We start from the raw sequence: 22104 nt of genomic DNA, 5'->3' as shown, positions 1-22104 counted from the left end.
TTATCTACTGTACAAACATTGACAAGAAGGTGAGGAGTTCTTTGTATTTTGAAATGTTGACCATGAATAATAATTCTGATAGCCAATAAAGGGGCCGAGCCCTTTACAGTTATTGCATGATTTTACTCTGTGCAGATTACTCAAGCTGATGTTAAATTTTTTTGAAACAGTTTGTGGGGAGGTTTGTTATTTGATGAAAACACGGTGTTCTGTTTCTTCAATTTATTACATCAAACCCTATGTGGGGATGCATATAAATGGACACCTTGTCTGATGTAGGTTTACCGCCTGAGGTTGCTGGGGGACTACCAGAATTCAACTCGCATGTCTTTTGTTGAGTTTGTAATGGTAATTGTTTCTTCATCTTCATTCATACGATGATTTTGAACATGCCTGAACAAGTTTTCTCTGGTTTCCAAAAGTTTGGTGAGATAAATAAGGGCTTTTTAGTTCTTTACATGACCTTACTTTTAGCACTTAATGAGTTAGGCAAGACAGTGAGGATGGAGTTTGTTTTAGCTCTAAATATTGGGGATTCTGATCCTTTCTAACAGAAAATTTGTTACAAAATTCGGCCTTCTTTCAGCAGGAAGTAGGGAAAACAAGAAAAGAAGGCAAGGTAGTGAAATGAAACTAAAGATTGTTCCATTCAGTTGATTCTTGGGGAATGCCCAAAAATGGTCCCTTTTTTCTTATCTTAGGAAAGTTCTTTTAAAGGTCAGAGGGGAACGTTTTAAGAAGTCTTGTGGTGTTTGGGGCTTCTATTCCTTTTTCCTAAAACTAAAAGAAGCTTGAGTTTACCTTTGCGTTTCTTGAAGAAATAGCAACAATCGCTACCATCAAATTTTATCTGTTAGCATGTTGCCAAGAGCCTTATTCCAAATGGTTTTGTGAAATATAATGAGCCTTATTCCAAATCTGCAAATGGAAGCATATTGGGACAACTTTCCTTTTGAATATAATGTGCTTCTATTTCTTATAATGAGCCTTATTCCAAGGGTATCTATTTGTCGCTGTCAAATGAATTATTTGAAGTAGTTTGGATTGGGATGCCAAGTGATATTGCGAATTATATCTTGATTGTGTGCCCTTTTTCATTCAGTGAACCCTACATCGGCTTATCAGAGATGTTTTCCAAGTTCTGAAAGGAGTTTATTATAGTTGGCGAATAATATGTAGCTCCTTTTAAATCATTTCGAGATTGGATTGCTTCAGTGTTCATGTGTGAATGATTATGTAATATTCTCTTATTATTTGCAGGCTGCAAGTGCAATTGCTGCTCCCAACTGTAGCGGTGTGGTTCTGGGATCATTGCCTATAAGGTTAGATTCCTGATTTTTTTTCCATCATTTCTCAAAATGATGTTTCCTTTTTCTTTTCTTTTCTTTCATTGCCTTAATTTGTCTCCCAAGATCGATCAACTATTTTGATTGTGTTCTAAGTCAACCTTTGTTCTTGGGTATGATCAGGGTAAGCCCATCAAAGACCCCAGTTCGGCCACGCGCTCCCCGTCTTCCCATCAACTGAATCGTCTTGAACCGGGCTGATTTTTGTACCAGACTAAATATATATGTTTAGAGTCCATACACAACACCATGTAAAGAGGCTTCCCATGTTAATTGGTCTGCCAGTTTATATATGATATAGATTGTCCGATGTTACGCTTGGGATCATTGTAAACCCTAGAGTATCTTTTGTTTATCCTTGGAACTTATGATACATAGAGTTGGATGGAACTTTGAGGCTTTGAAATGATGTTATGCATTATCACTCGCTAATTTGGACAAGGTTTGTCCCAAATTGGACTTTTCTTTGCACATTCCGGTAGTTTAGAGACTGTGATGGAGTGGTTCTTTACTACTTTTCTGTGTCACTAGTACTATGCTAGCTTCAGCTTGATTTCCAGAGATGGACCGAGAGGGATTTGGCGGGGGTGTTGGCTCTTGAGAATTTCAAATTCTCATGTAATTTAAGTATTTTCTTTATATTTTCTATTGATAATCTATTTTTGTTTCCCTAAAATTTTATAGGTTTGTTGCTTAGCATAATCTAATAGCCATATCTTTTATGAGTGACAGCTTAGAGATAATCATCGTGATCTTAGGTCTAACACCAACATTAAAGGCTAGTACATAAATGATCCTGCAAGGCCGATGAAGGGACATTTCTCTCTTTCAGGCTCTCTTTATATCTCTATCTCGATGTCTCAAGCCTTCTCTTACAATCCTTAAATCTTTTAAAACAAATCACATCAACAATATGTAATTCCACCACAAATCATCGGCTATGATTTTTTACTTAGGGTCTGTTTGTTTGGATGTAATTGACTTTTTAGAAATTGAATTCTGGAAAATGAATTATATTTCTGGAAAACATTTTCCAAAAAACAGTTTACATTGTTTGGATGCTGCATTGTAAAATGTTTTACACTTTTTAGTTAGTTTTCCTGAAAACAATTTACGAAATCTATTTTTTTTTTTTGTAAAAATGTATATATTTTTTTATATTTTTCTTGTTATTTACCTTTTAAATTTTTTAAGTTATTTTGATAAAATTGTATTTTATAAAATTTTGAAATTAAAAGTTTTATTTGTATAAGTACACGAAATTAAATTTGTAGATAATATAATAATTTATGTTGATTGTGTTATAAATACACAATTTTAGGTTTGAAGTATTCATGATACTTTATCTATTAGCATTTTTAAAATTAAATTTTAACTCATAATTAATATTATATGTAGGTTTAATTAATATAATCTTGATAATGTATTAAAAATATATTATCAAAGTAAATAATTAAAATTACATCATTATTAAACAACAATATACATTACATTGAAATAATAATATTTTCAAAGTGTTTAACTAAAACTACACCACATTAAGATAACGATATTATCCAACCATAATAATACAAAGATATTGTCTAATTCATAAGTAGTGCTACAACGCATCAAACCAACGTATGATTGAAGTCTATAATTAGTACCACAACACATTAAAGCTTAAATATTGTCTAAGTCATAAATAATAGTACTCCACATTAAAAGTTCACATCCTAACTTTGAGGAAACTATTGAAGCAAATTTTCCTATGTTTTGGGGTTTTTTTTTCCAAGAAAGCTTTGGCCTCCAACTCATTTTTCGCTAAAAATCAAACACATCACAAAGAAAGTTGTCATCAAATCCTTCTTTCTCCATTGACATAACTTCTTCATAAAGATATGGTGTATGGTCTTATGTAAATTTTTTTAGTGCTTCAGCAATCTTCAAGTTTCTCACCTAAAATTTAATATGATCATCCTCGACATTCTCTTGGACATTCTTCCTTTTAGTTTGATGTACCAGATGAAGATAATTTTGGTTTTTCCTCACCGATATCTTGAGTGTCGAAATTTAACGACATTGAACCTTCAGTACACCATCCAATTCTATATCAGTAAAGGTTCTAGCAAAACTCCATGTTGTCATATCTTGACCAACAACAAGAGTCATCTTATCATAAGATTTTTTTTTGTTCAAAAATGGTTCAAATTTTGGGTGTGCCTGTTAAATATTATACACAATTAGCATAAAAAGTAAAATTCAAATATCATTTATTAAAATGAGTATCTAAAGATTACTGTCACTATAGCATCATATGTCACTTCGTCGCAAGTTATCATTTTCAGGTTCTCGTTCCACCCTAATCTACTTTCTTCACGAATTGTACATATAGTTTTCTATGTATTTTTATAGTCCTCAAATGATTTTCCACATGTTTGGTGGCACATTGGACTTGAAATATTTCGGAAATAGCTGTAGCAACTCGATTTATAGAAACTGCTCTAAATGTATTAGATGACTTATTACCTATTTGCGTCTCCTCTGCAAGTATTTCGAGAAAAAAGACGTTCCATTGGTTTTGTCCACCTAAAATGTTTTGATGTGCTCATTTCTACATTAATAATCATTAAAAAAGGGAAGTAATTATACTACTAACAAACATAAATTATCCAACAATTATGTAACAATTTATAATATCAACCCCAAATATACACCAAGCACCTAATACGTAAGACACCAAGCACTCAACTCACAAGCATACGTAAATGTCCAAAAATTATAAAACATAACATTTATAAAACCAACAAACTTAAAAATAATAATTTCAACATCCAACAAATTAAATTCAATGTCCAACAATCTAAAAACATTATCAATTTCAATATCCAACAAACTAAAAACAACAATATCCAACATACTAACATAGAAATATTAAACAAAATGTTCTAAATAAATTAAATGTTCTATGTATATAATCACTCCACATAGCTTGTGCAATTTCATCTCTCTTAGTAGCCCATTCTCTAGCTTTTTCCCTCTCTTTTCGTTGTGTAAGAGTTGATGTTATCGAATGAGGCTCGTGTTCCTCATATAATTCTTCGTTAATTAAATCATTAGGATCAACTCCCATTATATGATTATGGATTATAGTACAAGCCAAAACTACATCTACTTGTGTTTGAAAATCCAAAATGGTTCAACATCCAACACACAAAATGTTTCTTTAAAATTCCAAATACTCGCTCAACAGTGGTTCGCAATGATGAATGACGAAGATTAAACAATTCATTTGCATTTTCTGGATGATGATTGTTGAACTCTTTTAAATGATATATAACACAACGATATGACGAAATAATTTCATTTCGGATGCCATATCTAGCATCAGCAAGATAATATTTACCTACAATTTGACAAAATGTTATTATTACTTAATATATTATGAATTTAATTTAATTATTTTTTATTTTAAAGTTAGTATTTCCTTCCGGAATATTAATCCTTTTCGGTGTGTAAGTGCATCAGTTAAACACGAAAATCATGCGCACTACCTTCTCAACCAGCTAGAACATAAGTAAATTTCAAATCAAAAGTAATGGCATCCAATACATTTTGTGTCGTTCTCCCCTTTACGATTACGAAATCTTCCTTGAATGTTAGCTGGAACAGATGCACGAATATGAGTTCCATCTAATGCTCCGACGCAATCTTTAAAATATGGGTAAAACTTAGAATTGTTTCTTATCTCAAGAGAAGTTGACTCATCGGGTAATCTAATGGCTAATTTTTTAATAGGAAAAGGAGGCTTTATTAAAAACCTCTCTCATAGTTGCCTCTTGAGAAGAGGCAACTAGCAGAAGGAGGAAAAGAGTGACATCTAATGGCTAATTGATATAATTTCAAAATAGCTCTCAACACAATCCTAAGTAACGGTGATTGTTTCAATTGATCTATAATATCTTGATCTAATCACTCGAAATCTTACATTATGACCAATTATATGTAAAAATATGATAACTTGCTCTTTAACATTCACCACTCTTGTCGACTGCAACAAATTGTTCCCAGTAAGGATGTCACACAGATTAAAAAAACATTTGGTTGCATTCGTATTATGTCGATACAATTCTGGTCACATGTATATAAAATACTATTGATGTAGTTTTCTCTTTCACAATCTCGATTCACATGACATTCATGAGTTATTTGCTTTCTAGATTTTAGTCTGTGAATCCAAAGAACCCCAAAAGTCAATGTTAAAGCAACGACTTCCACTATTGTTTTATGAATAGAATTACATTCCATCTATAAAGAAATTAGACATCAATATTAATGAATTTTTTAACTTTATAATAAATTATAACCACTATTGTTTTATGAATAGAATTATGTTCAATCTTGTTGAAAGTTAAGTGTTCTTTCTTTGTTTTATCTCATTTTGGGTCAAGTCTACTATATCTCAAAATTAGTATAAGTTTCATATGAAGTATTAAGAATTTATGCCATAAATCATATGGATTTGATCCAAATTTATTTATACCTAACAAAATATATTATAAGAACTATTCATATTACGTTTAAGCTTTTACATAAAGCTAAAGTTCATATTACATTTAAGCTTTTACCTAAAGCTAAAGTTCATATTCCGTTTAAGTTTTCACCTAAAGCTAAAGTTCATATTACGTTTAAGCTTTTACCTAAGCTAAAGCGGATGTAATTTATGTCGATATACTATTAAGAATTTATGTCATATATCATATATTTTATAAATGTACCTCGTTTCTTGTTTTGATCAATGATATGCCAGGTTCAATGGTCGATCCTCGTATTGGAGAAAATTTCAACCAAATGTGCAGGTGGACTCCAATAAGAAGAACTTGTCAGAAATATTACAACTAATCAGATTTAGAAAAATTGTTTCAATCAAGATAAAGCAAAATTATCTATTACAAAAAAAATGGACACCATCAATCCATGTTAGGTAAATCCAACAAGGATCAAGGGTCGCGTGGAGGAAGAAGGACTACATGCTTGAGGTTTAGGATATTCGTATCAAAAGCATGGGAGGAAGGAGATTCTTGATCGAAACCGAAGATCTGGATTTGCTAGAGGTTGTGAAAGAGCAAAATTGGGCATATCTCAAAGAAGTTTTACACGAAATTGACCCATGGTCAGAGTCTTTCATCCAGAGAGAATAACCTGGATTCAAGCCATTGGGATTCCATTACACTGATGGAACCATACTACTTTTAAAAAAATTGCTGAACAGTAGGGAGAGTTAATCGCATTGGGAGAAAATGCAACTCAATTTATGATTGTGAGATGTCTCTCCTTGTATTTACGAATCAAATGGAAAATATAATCAAACGCTAGAAAAGGATGCGACGAATGTTTGATGTATGATCAGAATTAAGGAAATAAACGAGAACTACTTGTGCAATCAGATCGAAGGAACAAATAAGTAAATTAACAAGGAAGAAACTTGCTAAAAAATGAAACCTCATATGAATCTTCTTCAACCTAGGTTAGTGCAAACTCATAAATATGGTTTTCAGGGTAAAAAACAAGCAACATTTTTATAAAGCATTAACTATAATAGAACATGAATCACAAAAATGTTAGTCTATAAATTGAACTAAAATTTACTTCTTTCCAACAATTTGTTTATGTAATATGCCCACTACAATTAAATTTTAAATAACATAGTACAAAAATAGTCCCCTAAATGTTAAATAGCATAAAGTAGTGTACATTGACAACACAATTGTTGAAAATATTTTGATATACCAAACATTTGTTAATTATTTTTATAAATTTAAGATTATATTCGATTCAATTATTGGAATATATATATTTATTACATAAAGTTTAAAACGTCATTTTTTACTCCTTACTCAAATGAAAAATTGAGATCTATACTGGAAATGTTTTTGAAATAATTTTTACTAAAGGTTTCGAACATTAATCGAGTCAAAAACTCAATTTTAACTAAGTACTACCGATACTGCTAAGGCAGTACTGATACCATGAAAACATAACCTTAAAATTGTACTCAATTTTAACTCTGAATTTTTTATGTTGTGGCCTAGGAAAGTATTTTTTTTAATCCTTGAACAAATTAATGCCATAAATTTGCATTACAAGGCACACACGGTTAACCCTCAACTATTGCATGGTTCCTTTGAAATTTGCATTAGAATGTGGTATTTGACTGAGAAGTGCATAATCAACCAAGAGAGGTTCCTTAATGCAACTCATTGGTAGATAGAACATTGCTTGGTAGCATGATATAGTGTCTTCAATTTACACTGAAGATGTCAATTTACACTGAAGATGTCCTAAAATATCAGAATGCAGTTTTCCTAAATGAAGCTGTTGGAATTCTTGATGTGAAAGTTGTGAGGGCAATGAAGATTAAAAAGAAATATCTCCTGGGAAAATCTAATCCTTACGTGAAACAAAAACTAAAAAATGAGGCTTTAACACACAAGTAATAACTCCTAACTGTAGTGGTAACTGCTTACTATTATATGATAAATTTATGGATGATATGATTATCACATAGGAATCTTACCAGTACCTTTAACAGCTGAAAGATTGGATATGCAAGCCTTTAGAATTTATTGCATTATGTTTGTGCCTAAAAACAATGGATTTTGCGTTAAATATGAGCTTGTATTTGGATTTTCTATCAGCTAAAATGTAACTACCCCAGACCGATGCGGGTAACCCGATCCGATCTAGGTTGTTACATTAGGGTCACTAGAGCGACTCACTGTAAAAAAGTGAAAAATTTAAAACTTTATCAAAACGTAAACTTATAATCATTTATTAGTATTCAAAAATAAAATAGATTTTTAGACTCGTATATAAAAACAAAATACAATTACATGCCCCTAATCACATGTACTTGTACAATTCTTTTAGCCTGAAAATATGAGAAACAGAGTGAGCTTTGGAAAGCTTAGTAATACAAAACTACCAGATGATGCTGATGAACGTGCATATACAGATAAATATATATTTCCTTATTGTTTCCGAACATTTACAGATTTTTATGCTGAGCAGAGATCCTACTGATATTTCAGGTGGTAATGGACAATGAGCTTTTAGCTCAGAGAAATATTTCGGATGAATGAGTTCAGGAGATCAGAATAGGTTATCTACTGTGTTCCCAAAAACCATGTAACTTTTCAGATCTTTTTAAAATATATATATATACCCCATCCCAACACAACATAATGTGTAGGTTCCCAGAACCATACACCAACCCACCCACAACTTTTAAGGCCCTGAGCACAAAGCCGAGGAACCTGCGGAAATACTTCCTTCAACAATACCCCCCCCAATTAAAACATTTTTCCGTCATTAAACGGAGATATCAGAAATCAAAACAGAATTCAGAACATATATCAGAACAGAATCCAGATCAGAAATCAAAACAGAATTCAGGTCATGTATCAGAACAGAATTCAAGTCGGAAATCAAAATAAAATATTATAATTAGGGAACACAGATATTATTCATAGGTACTAGATACTCTTAGCAGGTAGAGAAACACGGATTTTCAATCTACCGATAAAATACCGGAAGTTAGAAATACTATTAGAAAAGTTCATTAACTGACGGAATCATCAGTTATTCAGAATGTGAATTATCAGGATCATATCTTATTCGGACAGTTTTAAGAAGTTGTATGTAATTAGAAGGGTATTTAGAATCCTTTACATCCATGTCAATTGATCGGATAATCGAACAACTTGAGAACGAAGATTGAGAACCTTAACAATCTATGTCGACTGGTCAATTCATTTTCCTTTCGGTGTATTTACTCTTTAATACCACAAATTCTTGTTCATAAATCATCTTCAGAATTATCGCTGAATAGATCTACCAATGGTCTTTATTTCATTTCCAAGCTTCCACGATATCAAGAAATACTGACGTGCTTGATTTGTAGTTCATGTTCCATAAAGACAGTACATCTTATAAACTCGTCATAATTTCCAGACTTATCCAATTCACTTAATCCTCAGTCATTGAGGTTAATTAGCTTATTTAGCAGTCAAGTCCATTCTAGTTACTTTGGGGTTTTCCAGAGTAATTCAGACATTTTTGAATTTCGGATACATATTGTACTTCCGTTCACTTCAATTCGATCTTCATGGTTGATTTGTCAAACAAATATTCAATTCTTAGTGCTGAATGCGATCTATAGTTGAGATGAGCTGAATACTTCCAAAATTATCATCAAGCCAAACTTGAGTAGACAAACACGCATTCAAGTAATATTTATGTCATTCAGGTACTGATATCATTAAGGTTGATCGGCTCACTTAAGTTGTGTTCCATAACTTTTTAAAGGTAGTATAATACCTATGCTTATTTGGATCCCTTAATTAAACCAAGGCATTTACTTAGAATAGGACACAAGGATATTTTGGTAATTTTGGTGTTCGATTTTATTCCATTTATTTCAGAGCTCGAAGATATCCAATCATTCTTGAGCTTGGTGTTATTCTTGGGTCATTTTCATTATAGGGGTATTTTGGTCATTTTACAGATTCAATGTATTTTAATCCTTTTCTTCCGTCCGATCTTACTATTAAATTCAATCTTATCATTTATTTCAGTCCTTTCGAACAATTCTGACAACAGAACACCCCCGACAAATTGTTCTTCAGGTATTTACTCATAACTCGGAAATTTCCGAGTCAAGTACCTTCTCATATTTTACAAATGGAATATCAGGAATTTTCCTGCACTAAGTCAGGATCTTAACAATCAAATCCGTACTTAATCAAGTTAAGTACGAATTCTCAAAGTATTTTCTCATTCAGGGTCAACTCAGACTATTTTACCTCTCAAGGGCATTTTAGTAATTTCTTAACCAGATAATTTCGATATTAGCTCTTAACGAAAATAATTATAATTTAGAGATCCTATGGTCAATTGCTTTCCCCGAACATTCTCTGATCTTGAAATTATTCCTTAACAAACTTCTAGGATCTTGAGCAAACCCTTTTTGACGTTAAAAATCAGTTATCCAAATTTTCTAAACAAAACTATCATTTCTTATGCACATCTGTAATTATATCGGATTAATATATCTTTTCAGAATTATTAACCATCTTCCAGAGACAATTCTTGTCATCCTACATTATAAGGGTATTTTTATAATTTTACCTAATCGAAATATTCTCATAATTTATCCTTCAAATACCTTTAATAAAATAAATTATAATCTACATATCCATGGTTGATTCTTTTATCACTTAATTCCAGAACTTGAAATTTAATTCCAACTGTACTCCAATTCTTATAATACTCATCTGAGCCATATTCAGATACCGAGGTTTTTACTATATTAGAATCAAGTGTAGATCTTCATTAATTACACATATTAGACCAAACATTTTCATTCATGCATATGTTCCATAAAGCATAAAGAGGTAGTAAAGTATTACCTCGATTTCTGTGCCATAATGATCGACCATAAAAATTCCATTTGAACGCCCTCAATCTTGAAATCATCTTCAAATATTTCCTGAGATCCATATCAACAGAAATTACATAAAAAGCGAAACTTAATTCTGAAAAACAGATCGAATCGGATGATAAATTAGTAAAAAACAGCTTATCGGATTCGAATTTGGTGAAACGTACTTTGGATTTAGGACGTCAAAAGCATAAAATATGACTTTTCGAATATTTGAAATTTTCGGTCAAAATCATAGTCAACGGGTTTGACTGGCAATTTCGAGGCCTTCGGTTTCGAATTTCGAAAAACGGATTGCGGATTCGGATTCGGAACGTCGAAAAACGTCAGGATAGGTATACTCGGTCAAAGTCAAAGGTCGTTTAATGTCCAGTCAACGCCAGACAAAAATTAACCCAAATTTTACTAAACAAAAATTAACCCCATTCTACAAATATTTACTAAACTAACACCCAAATTTTACACAAATAGCACCCAAACAAAAATTAATTACAAAATTATCACCCAGACGATGCTCACTCTCGGGGGTGGCGCGGGAGTAGTGCTACAGTGTAGAAAAATTCCTGAAAAAAATCCTAAAAATTATTTTAAGCGATTTTGAGGCACTTACCAAGCTCGGTTCACAATTTTGAACGGCGAAGAGCTCGATTCTGAAATGTCAGAAACTCTGACCGCTTCACCTCCGCACGCGTCGCCGCCGATAGAGACATGGAGAACACCCGCAGACTCGAAACGGCAAAAGGAACACGTGTGGGAGGTGTCGTAAACGGATGATCAAATCGTCGTGAATCGACGAAAAACCAACTAAAATCGAGTTATTATCAACGATATTCCGACTGAAATTAACGACGAACGACGACGATTCACGACAAAAGGTTTGAGGAGTTTTGTTCTTCGGTCGACAACGAATACGATGGTGGTTCGGTTCGTCGATCGGAGGTCGGACGGCGAGTAGATCGATGTTGAAAGGAGGGTTGTTGGAGAGGTAAATGAAAACATTTCTGGAAACTGAACACGACAAAGGGATTTATGATTCAACTCATAAAAAATGGGTAACCATGAATTTAGTCACTGAAGTTCTTGCACTTCTTAAAACGGTCTGCCAACTTGAAATTTTATAATTTAATCCACTGTTTCTTTCAAAAAACCAATTAAATCTAATACTTATATTTCTAAAATTTATCCCCTAAATTGGGGTGTTACAATTCTCCCTTATTTAAAAGAATTTCGTCCTCAAAATTCATTCATGTCACATCATTGCAGAAATGAAACTTCCATCAGTTCTCTTATATCTTTCATGTAGCTCTTATAGAAATATGGATCCTCCACTAATCCTTAACCAGTTGAGTATATTTCTTATCAGAACTCTCCCTCAGTCCAAGTAAATAATCAAAACAACTTTATCATTGTAAATCAATTCAGCTTGGTTACGTGAATAGACTCATAGAGCAACAACATATCCCAATTTCATTTCTGGAGTTAAGTCAGAATTTTTCAGATAAATAACTCTCACATGGCTCATGAGGTACTTCACATGGTTTAGACAGATGTTACTGGTATTCCTGTTTGTACAAGTATAATGTTAACGGATAGAAACTTCGGTTTACTCGTTACATAGCAACAACATATCCCAATTCATTTCTGGAGTTAAGTCAGAATTTTTCAGATAATAACTCTACATGGCTCATGAGGTACTTCACATGGTTTAGACAGATGTTACTGGTATTCCTGTTTGTACAAGTATAATGTTAACGGATAGAAACTTCGGTTTACTCGTTACATATAGAGACTCAGGCCTGGAGTTCCAGCTCAGAGAGGTACGATTGCAGTCTAGGGACATGTACTGATCAGACATATTTTAGCATTCGACCGGCGGGTCTATCTTGAAAATTTTTTACTCAAGCCATAGCTCTGATACCACTAAATGTAACCCTCAGACCGATGCGGATAACCCGATCCGATCTAGGTTGTCACATTAAGGCCACCAGAGTGACCCACTGTAAAAATAGTAGAAAATTTAAAACTTTTTATCAAAACGTAAACTTATAAAATCATTTATTAGTATTCAAAATAAAATAGATTTTTAGACTCGTATATAAAACAAAATACAATTTACATACCTCCTAATCACATGTATCATTCTCTGCAAACAACACCAGAAGAATTTCCTTATTGAAGTCGATAGATGCACTTGTACAATTCTTTTAGCCTGAAAATATGAGTAATAGAGTGAACTTTGGAAAGCTCGGTAATACAGAACTACAAGATGATGCTGATGAACGTGCAGATACATATAAATATATATTTTCTTATTGTTTCCGAACATTTACAGATTTTTATGCTGAGCAGAGATCCTACTGATATTTCAGGTGGTAACGGACAATGAGCTTTCAGTTAAGAGAAATATTTCAGATGAATGAGTTCACGAGATCATAATAGGTTATCTAGTGTGTTCCCAAAAATCATGTAACTTTTCAGATCTTTTTAAATATATATATACCTCATCCCAACACAACAATATTAGAACAGAATCCATATCAGAATTCAGGTCACGTATCATAACAGAATTCAAGTCGGAAATCAAATAAAATATTTAGATGATTAGGGAACACAGATATTATTCATAGGTACTAGATACTCTTAGCATGTAGAGAAACACAGATTTTCAGTCTACCGATAAAATAACGGAAGTTAGAAATACTATTAGAAAAGTTCATTAACTGACGAAATCATCAGTTATTCAGAATGTGAATTATCAGGATCATATCTTATTCGGACAGTTTTAAAAAGTTGTACGTAATCGAACAACTTGAGAACGAAGATTGAGAACCTTAACAATCTATGTCGACTGGTCAATTCATTTTCCTTCCAGTGTATTTACTCTTTAATACCACAAATTCTTGTTCATAAATCATCTTCAGAATCATCGTTTAATAGATCTTCCAATGGTCTTTATTTCATTTCCAAGCTTCCACGATATCATAAAATACTGACGTGCTTGATTTGTAGTTCATGTTCCATAAGGACAATACACCTTATAAACTCATCATAATTTACAGACTTATCCAATTCACTTATTTAATCCTCAGTCATTGAGGTTACTTAGCTTATTTAACAGTCAAGTCCATTCCAGATACTTTGGGGTTTTCTAGAGTAATTCAGACATTTTTTAATTTCGGATACATATTGTATTTCCGTTCACTTCAATTCGGTCTTCATGGTTGATTTGTCGAACAAATATTCAATTCTTAGTGCTGAATACGATCTATAATTGAGCTGAGCTGAATACTTCCAAAATTATCATCAAACCAAACTTGAGTAGACAAACACGCATTCAAGTAATATTTATGTCGTTCAGGTACTGACATATCATTAAGGTTGATCGGCTCACTTAAGTTGTGTTCTATAAATTTTTAAAGGTAGTCCAATACCTATGCTTATTTGGATCCCTTAATTAATCCAAGGCATTTACTTAGAATAGGACACAAGGGTATTTTGGTAATTTTGTTGTTTGGTTTTATTCCATTTATTTCAGAGTTCGAAAATATCCAATCATTCTTGAGCTTGGTGGTATTCTTGGGTCATTTCCATTATAGGGGTATTTTGGTCATTTTACAGATTCAATGTATTTCAATCATTTCTTTCCGTCCGATCTTACTATTAAATTCAATCTTATCATTTATTTCAGTCATTTCGAACAATTCTGACAACAGAACACCCCCGACAAATTGTTCTTCAGGTATTTACTCATAACTCGGATATTTTCGGGTTAAGTGTCTTCTCAGATTTTACAAACGAAATATCAGGAATTTTCCTGCACTAAGTCAGGATCTTAGCAATCAAATCCGTACTTAAGCGAGTTAAGTACGAATCCTCAAAGTATTTTCTCATTCAGGGTCAACTCAGACTATTTTACCTCTCAAGGGCATTTTAGTAATTTCTTAACCAGATAATTTCGATATTAGCTCTTAACGAAAATAATTATAATTTAGAGATCCTATGGTCAATTGCTTTCGCGAACATTCTCTGATCTTGAAATTATTCCTTAACAAACTTATAGCATCTTGTGCAAACCCTTTTTGGCGTTAAAAACCAGTTATCTAAATTTTCTAAACAAAACTATCGTTTCTTATGCACATCTGTAATTATATCGGATCAATATATCTTTTCAGAGTTATTAACCATCTTCCAGAGACAATTCTTGTCATCCTACAACATAAGAGTATTTTTATAATTTTACCTAATCGAAATATTCTCATAATTTATCTTTCAAGTACCTTTAATGAGACAAATTATAATCTACATATCCATGGTTGATTCCTTTATCACTTAATTCCAGAACTTGAAATTTAATTCCAACTGTCATCCAATTCTTATAATAGTCATCTAAGCCATATTCAGATACCGAGTTTCTAACTATATTAGAATCAAGTGTAGATCTTCATTAATTACACATATTAGATCAAACATTTTCATTCATGCATTTACCAATATTCACATGTTCCATAAAGTATAAAGAGGTAATAAAGTATTACCTCGATTTCTGTTCCATACTAATCGACCATAAAAATTTTATTCGAACGCCCTCGATCTTGAAATCATCTTCCAATATTTCCTCAGATCCATATCAATAGAAATTACATAAAAACGGAGCTTAATTCTGAAAAACGGATCGAATCGGATGATAAATCAGTGAAACACAACTTATCGGGTTCATATTTGGTGAAACTGACTTCGTATTCGGATCCAGGACGTCGAAAGAATAAAATATGACTTTTCGAAAATTTGAAATTTTCGGTCAAAATCAAAGTCAACGGGTTTGACTGGCAATTTCGAGGCATTCAGGTCCGAATTTTGAAAAACAAACTGCGAAATCGGATTCGGAACGTCGAAAAACGTTAAGATAGTTATACTCGGTCAAAGTCAAAGGTCGTTTAATGTCCGGTCAACTTCGGTCAAGGTTCTAGTCAATTGTGGTCAACGCCGATCAACAGTCAACGGTCAACGGTCGACCATTTTACACAAATATCACCCCTAACAGAAATTAATTACAAAATTAGCCCCATTCTGCAAATATTTACTAAACTAACACCCGAATTTTACACAAATAGCACCCAAACATAAATTAATTACAAAATTATCACTCAGACGATGCCCACTCTCGGAGGTGACGCGTGAACAGTGCTACAGTGTCGTAAAATTCTCGAAAAAAATCCTAAAAATTATTTTAAGCGATTTTGAGGCACTTACCAATCTCAGTTCATAATTTTGAATGGCGAAGAGCTCGATTCTGAAACGTCAGAAACTTTGACCGCTTCACCTCCGCACGCGTCGCCGCCGACGGAGACAAGGAGAACACCCGCAGACTCGGAACGGCACAAGGAACACGATGATGCGGGAGGTGTCGTAAACGGATGATCGGATCATCGTGAATCGACGAAAAACCAACTAAAATCGAGTTATTACCGACGATACTTCCTACAGAAATTAACGACGAACGAAAACGATTCACGACAGAAGGTTTGAGGGGTTTTGTTCTTAGGTCGACAATGAACACGATGGTTGTTTCGATTCGTCGATCGGAGGTCGGACGACGAGTAGATCGAAGTTGAAAGGAGGGTTGTTGGAGAGGAAAATGAGAAACATTTCTGGAAACTGAACACGGCAAGGGGGTTTATAATTTAACTCATAATAAAAATGGGTAAACCATAATTTAGTCACTGAACTTCCTGCACTTCTTAAAACAGTCTGTCAACTTTGAAATTTTATAATTTAATCCATTGTTTCTTTCAAAATACCAATTAAATCTAATACTTTATAATTTCTAAAATTTAGCCCCTAAATTGGAGTGTTACATAAAACATCTTGCAACTTTCTAAATTTATCTTCTAGCTAGGAGTTAGGGATGAATCACGATATTCTTTATGGATAATAAGGTGATCTAAAACAAGAACCTACATATCGTGTCACTGAAATATGAGAAGTAGGTCTGCTGATGTTGGTTGGTTGGTTGTCCCTTGTTTCCATATGTAATGGGATAAGGGGAGGTAAGATAGTAGATTGCCCCCAACACTAGGTTGAGAGCAACTTCCGTAGGAAACCTCCGAATTATGAAATACCCTTCATGGGACTCGATCCCACGACCTCAAGGTTAAAACCTTGTCCCTCCATGGAATGAGTCAAATCCTTATATATGACTTTTGGATCAAAATTTCGATTTTAAACTGCCATCTGTTTACAGGAATGAAATGACTAGTGAACCTAAGACAAAATCTAAGATGAAGAAGACAAAGAAAGCAAGTTTAAGTCTCTCAAGAAGGGGTCCTTAAATTCTGAAGCAAAACAGGGGGCAAAAGCAGAACCTATGTCCATAGATGATGATGTCGACTGTAAAGAAGACGCTAGATATTCAGTGCGATAGGTACACTGCATTTCTAGCTTCAAAGATGAATTAAAAGATTTTGTAGTGGGAAATATGAAAATATTATATATTCTTGGGTTCATGTAAGAATAGATTGTGCATGCTTTGTTGAACTTAAGCAAGATAAGAAGTTTGGTGGTACAACAATTAAATCAACAGAATGAAAAAAGGGGGAAGATACACCTCATTTTGAAGTCCAAAAAGTCGACCACCATCCCTCGCTGCTAATCCTAGTTATCAGCATATAATCTAAAGCTTTAAAATATTGGAATTCTATTATGTACTCCAGAAACCAAAAATCTACATTCACGTGCAATAAGCATCTCTTATCCCTTTAAAGCAACACAAAACATATGAAAGGAATAACTAGAAAGAAAAAGATTTCCCCTTCTCTGTTTGTCAGCGACTAACTTAATCCATACCATAGAGACCAAAATAATCAAAGATCAGCCGTTCTGCTCTGACACAATGCAAACTTACACATATACACAGTCCAAAAGCCAAATAATATAAACATCTGTAGTTTTGGTGGAACTTTCAACACATTGGCTGGGGAATACAATGTAAGAAGTATCACTCTTTTCCGAACTCTTAGATGAATTATAGCAGCCAATATCACTTTCTCCAAAAGCAGCCTCGAGTAAAATCTTACAATTTTTTTAAATGAAGCACCAAGGAGACTGCTCTAGGCACTTGAAAGTTTAAAATACATGTATTGACCAACTAGGGTACTTCATGTATCTCAGAAATTTTTTACACTACATTTGAGATCCAATGCATAACAGCACGCTCAGAAAAGCATAACCAACAAGCCTAACTAAAATTTTAAGTCTCAAGAATCAATTTCTATGACACCGACCCATAAGCTAGGTAAACATAAAAAAAAAAAACTCTATATGGTACTAGTATAATTTAAAAACATGGAGGTCCTTTGGCATCAGAATTTCTCCTGAACTTCTACAAGTCTGAAGTTGGTACTCTCAATGCTCAACCAGACAAAGGGCTTACCTAGTGTCGTACTTTTCAGCCAAAATCAGATATGGTCACCTTTGTGTAGCTTGTTAATTCATTTGCTAGTAAACTAAACCAAAGTCATAACTAGAAGAAAATTCTGAAGCAAAAGCATAACCACAGAGCCATTAATGGGAAGTTCATGTCTGTTTTCTACTGAAAATGGGTCTATGCCCAAATCACGTATTATTCTACTGCTATAACCTGGATTGCTTTCGACATGAAGCTAGAAAAAACCAGAATACCAACAAAATTACATAATCTCAAGGCTCTAAACAAGGAAAAAGAAGAAGAAGAAGCTATCATTTAGAAAGAAGAAGAAGATCATTAGGGATTCGAAATATTACCTTGGAATCGTAGAGCTCCTCACTTGCTTTTGCTGGTACAAAATCTGCTAATTTTGTTGTGGGCTGAGTAATTGTTGTTGGCGAGAAGAAGATGGTGATAGTTGATCGGAGAATGAAGAAGATCAAAGGCAAAGAAGGGCAAGCAGTTGGTTCATAAAATGAATTCCCGTTTTTTCCATGGTGAGTGGTTTTACGAGATTCCTTAGCGTCTTTTACGTTGACCTTAAATGTAATTACATTGACTAAATACTTTTACGGGAAAACGGGGAAAATATTTTTCGTAAATTTTTTCCCCTAACAAACAAACCCTTAAATCAAAATACTTTCAGGTTCTCTTTATCTTGATGTCTCAAGCCTTCTCATACAATCCTTAAATCTTTTAAAACAAATCATATCACCAATATGTAATTCCATCGTGAATCATCAGTTATAATTTTTCACTTAAATCAAAATAAATGAACTATCTATAGTTATTACAACTTATTGGTTTTCATCAACAATAACTACAACCTATTGGTTTTCATCAATAACAACGATAAACTATTTTTAAATTAATATATTAATTATTTTTTACATCAATATTTATATACCAAACATATGTTATTTTTCTTGTAGGGTGTTTAAAGTTTATAAAGAACTCTACAGATTGGTGTGATTCTCTCTCTTTCATATATATTAACTTTAGTTTCCAAAGCTGTTCTCTCTCTCTATATATATGTATATATATATATATAGAGAATTCCAAAGCTGTGAAGTTGAATGAGGAAATTTTCCAAAAGAGAAAGTGATAAAGAAGTTTGGTCATTGACCGTGGCTTTTCTGCTTTCCCTGTAAATGGTTCCGTTCATCTCTATCCATGTTGATATTTAAAGACGTTTAAAATTTTATGCTAAATATATTCGGGAAAATAATCAAAGTCTAAAAAATATACAATAGAAGGCTAATGTATTTAAACTGGCTCGAATTGCCCCTGTTAATCTCTAGGATTCTCCGCATATATGGTTTCCAAGGGCTCTTTTATCCATATATCACCATTTTTAAAAAGGGTAAACTATATCATTCACCATTAATTATTTAGTCAATCAGATTAATGCTGGCGTGAAAGTTAAAAAGATGGGCATAATTATATATTTAGTTCTCAATACTTATACATTCTATCAATTTGATATTAGTTTAAATTTAATCCAATAAATTATTCTTTTAATCAGATTGTGTCACGTATCATCACTTGACACCTGATTAAGTGAAAAACTAATGAAATATCATAAATGAGATTATGGAGGAATCAAACCTTCATCCAAGAGGGTGTTATAGGCACACCTCAACCACTGCTCTAACCTTTCATGCATATCAAGTTTTACAATATTATATATATACCTTATTATCACTAATGACTGAACAAAACAAATTAAAATGGTCACAATAAGAGTTGGACTTAAATCTCTAGTACAAGGTCCAAATTAGTTAGCCACTAAAATAAATCATAAATTTTATGTTAAAGTTGGAATATTTTATATATGAAAAGAAAAAAAACTAAAATAAATCTAATAGACATTATTTCAGTTAATGCAAAATTATTGATAATATTATTTATTTAAATAATATTTTCTATTAGATTTATTAAAATCATATATTGTTTACTAATAATTTAAATCACATATTTTTTATTTAAAATTATTAATAGTATTTTATATGTGATTTATTTAATATGATTTATTAAAATATAATATAATATTTTATATTACTTTAAATCACATATTGTTTATTAATAAAATATTATTATGATAATTATTATTATCTTATATTATTTTTTTTAATATTATTAATAATAATATTTATTTAAATAATATTTTATATTAAAATTATTTAATAGTTTTATTTTTTCATATATAAAATATTATAAAATAATATCAAATTTATTATTTAGCCTAGCGGCTAACATATTTTGCTATAACTTAATGACCCAGGTTCATTTTTGTTTCAAATTTATTAGTAGTGCAACTGAGTTGCTAGTGCAACGGTTAAGGCGCGCCTTCTAGACTTTTGTGTCATCACCTATTCGATACGAAATTATTTAATTAAATAAATTGAAATTAAAAAATATGTTCTAATAAAGTAACGATATGAGTCACCACTTGACTGAAAGATTAATTTATTAAATTAAATTTAAATTAAGATCAAATTGATAGAATATATAAATATTAAGGATTAAATATATAATTATGTTAATTTTTTTAACTATCACGTCAACATTTCCGTTAATGGTTAATGTTTAATAAATTGATTGTCAACAATTAAATATTTAAGTGATTTGATTGAAAAAATTAAAATATCAATAATAAAAAAATTAAATTGTATGGTCAGTCATATAATTTACATTTTTAAAAAGTATACACTAAAAGGAATACTCATTATGAATTATTATCAAAATATTATATGAAAAAAATCGTATAATGATGTGTTTTTATAAGACTGTGTTATATAAATCACATTTTTAAGTGTGATAACTTTGATGATAAATAAATTATTATTATTTTAAAATGTTAGGTTTAAAAAATATCAAAAATATAAATGTTTAATATAAAATGATTTAAAATTATTTTAAATAAATATTATTTTTATTTATCTCAAATTAATAGAAAAAAGGTGTGTTAAATATTTTAGACTTTTGACTTACAAATTAAATTAAACTAAAAAGAAATAACATTGTTATTTTCCTTCTGAATTTTTTTTTCTTTAAGAATGATTTTCGTTTCATAGAATTAAGACTTTATAATATAATCGAACACAAGACCTTCGAAATCTTATATATATTTTTTAAAAGTTGTGATCATTTACTATGGATTTTTGCAGGTGTTCGTGATCTATTAGAATTAATTGATAGTTGAATATATCAATCAAGTCTATCCTCTATTAGCTTACAAATAATTATTACGATCTTATGTCTGACACTAACACTAAATGTTGTTATAATTTTTTTGGCCAAAATTAAGAGTGAGGGATAAGTCCAAAAAAATTAATTTTAATACTGATCAACAATTATTTCATTATATGTGTTTCTCTACCCAAGTCAATAATTTTATTAAGAAAACTATATAAAATTCTATAAACAAAAAAAAAACCTAAATCAAAGTTTAAAAACTAAATTTGATTTTTTATTAAGTTAAGGTAATTATAAAGTACTATATTTTTTAAAATATTTAATTATTTGAAATAAACACTTTATCATTCATATTAAAATTGTTAGTATTTAAATCTGAAATCTCTGAAAATAATAATTTTTTATTTAATAACTAAGATAATTTATACAACAAATTTGATTTTTTAAAGCCTTTCTTTCCGCGTAAGAATTGTTGGGCAGCTAATTTAGTAATGAGAATATCTGATGTGGATTAGCAATGATAGTGGTCGCATTTCTTTTCTCTTTTCTTTATCCTTTAGTTTTGGGATTTGTATTATGAGCGGTTATTTTTTGAGGAAGCTCTAAAGAAGAAACCC

General features: G+C 31.7%; 1 long non-coding RNA gene across 1 annotated transcript; it reads left to right on the top strand.

Moving 5' to 3' along the window:
- Positions 1 to 286: 286 nt before the first annotated feature.
- LOC120172106 lies at positions 287 to 1796 on the top strand. The gene is made up of 3 exons (XR_005520937.1): positions 287 to 348; positions 1261 to 1322; positions 1470 to 1796. It is a non-coding gene; the product is annotated as an uncharacterized LOC120172106 (long non-coding RNA).
- The last annotated feature ends 20308 nt before the right edge of the window (positions 1797 to 22104 follow it).

The sequence above is a fragment of the Hibiscus syriacus genome, unplaced genomic scaffold (assembly GCF_006381635.1).
Source record: "Hibiscus syriacus cultivar Baekdansim isolate YM2019G1 unplaced genomic scaffold, ASM638163v2 tig00111842_pilon, whole genome shotgun sequence".
Lineage (NCBI taxonomy): Eukaryota > Viridiplantae > Streptophyta > Magnoliopsida > Malvales > Malvaceae > Hibiscus > Hibiscus syriacus.
Note: the sequence above shows the minus strand (reverse complement) of the source record. Positions and strands in the feature narration are given on the sequence as shown.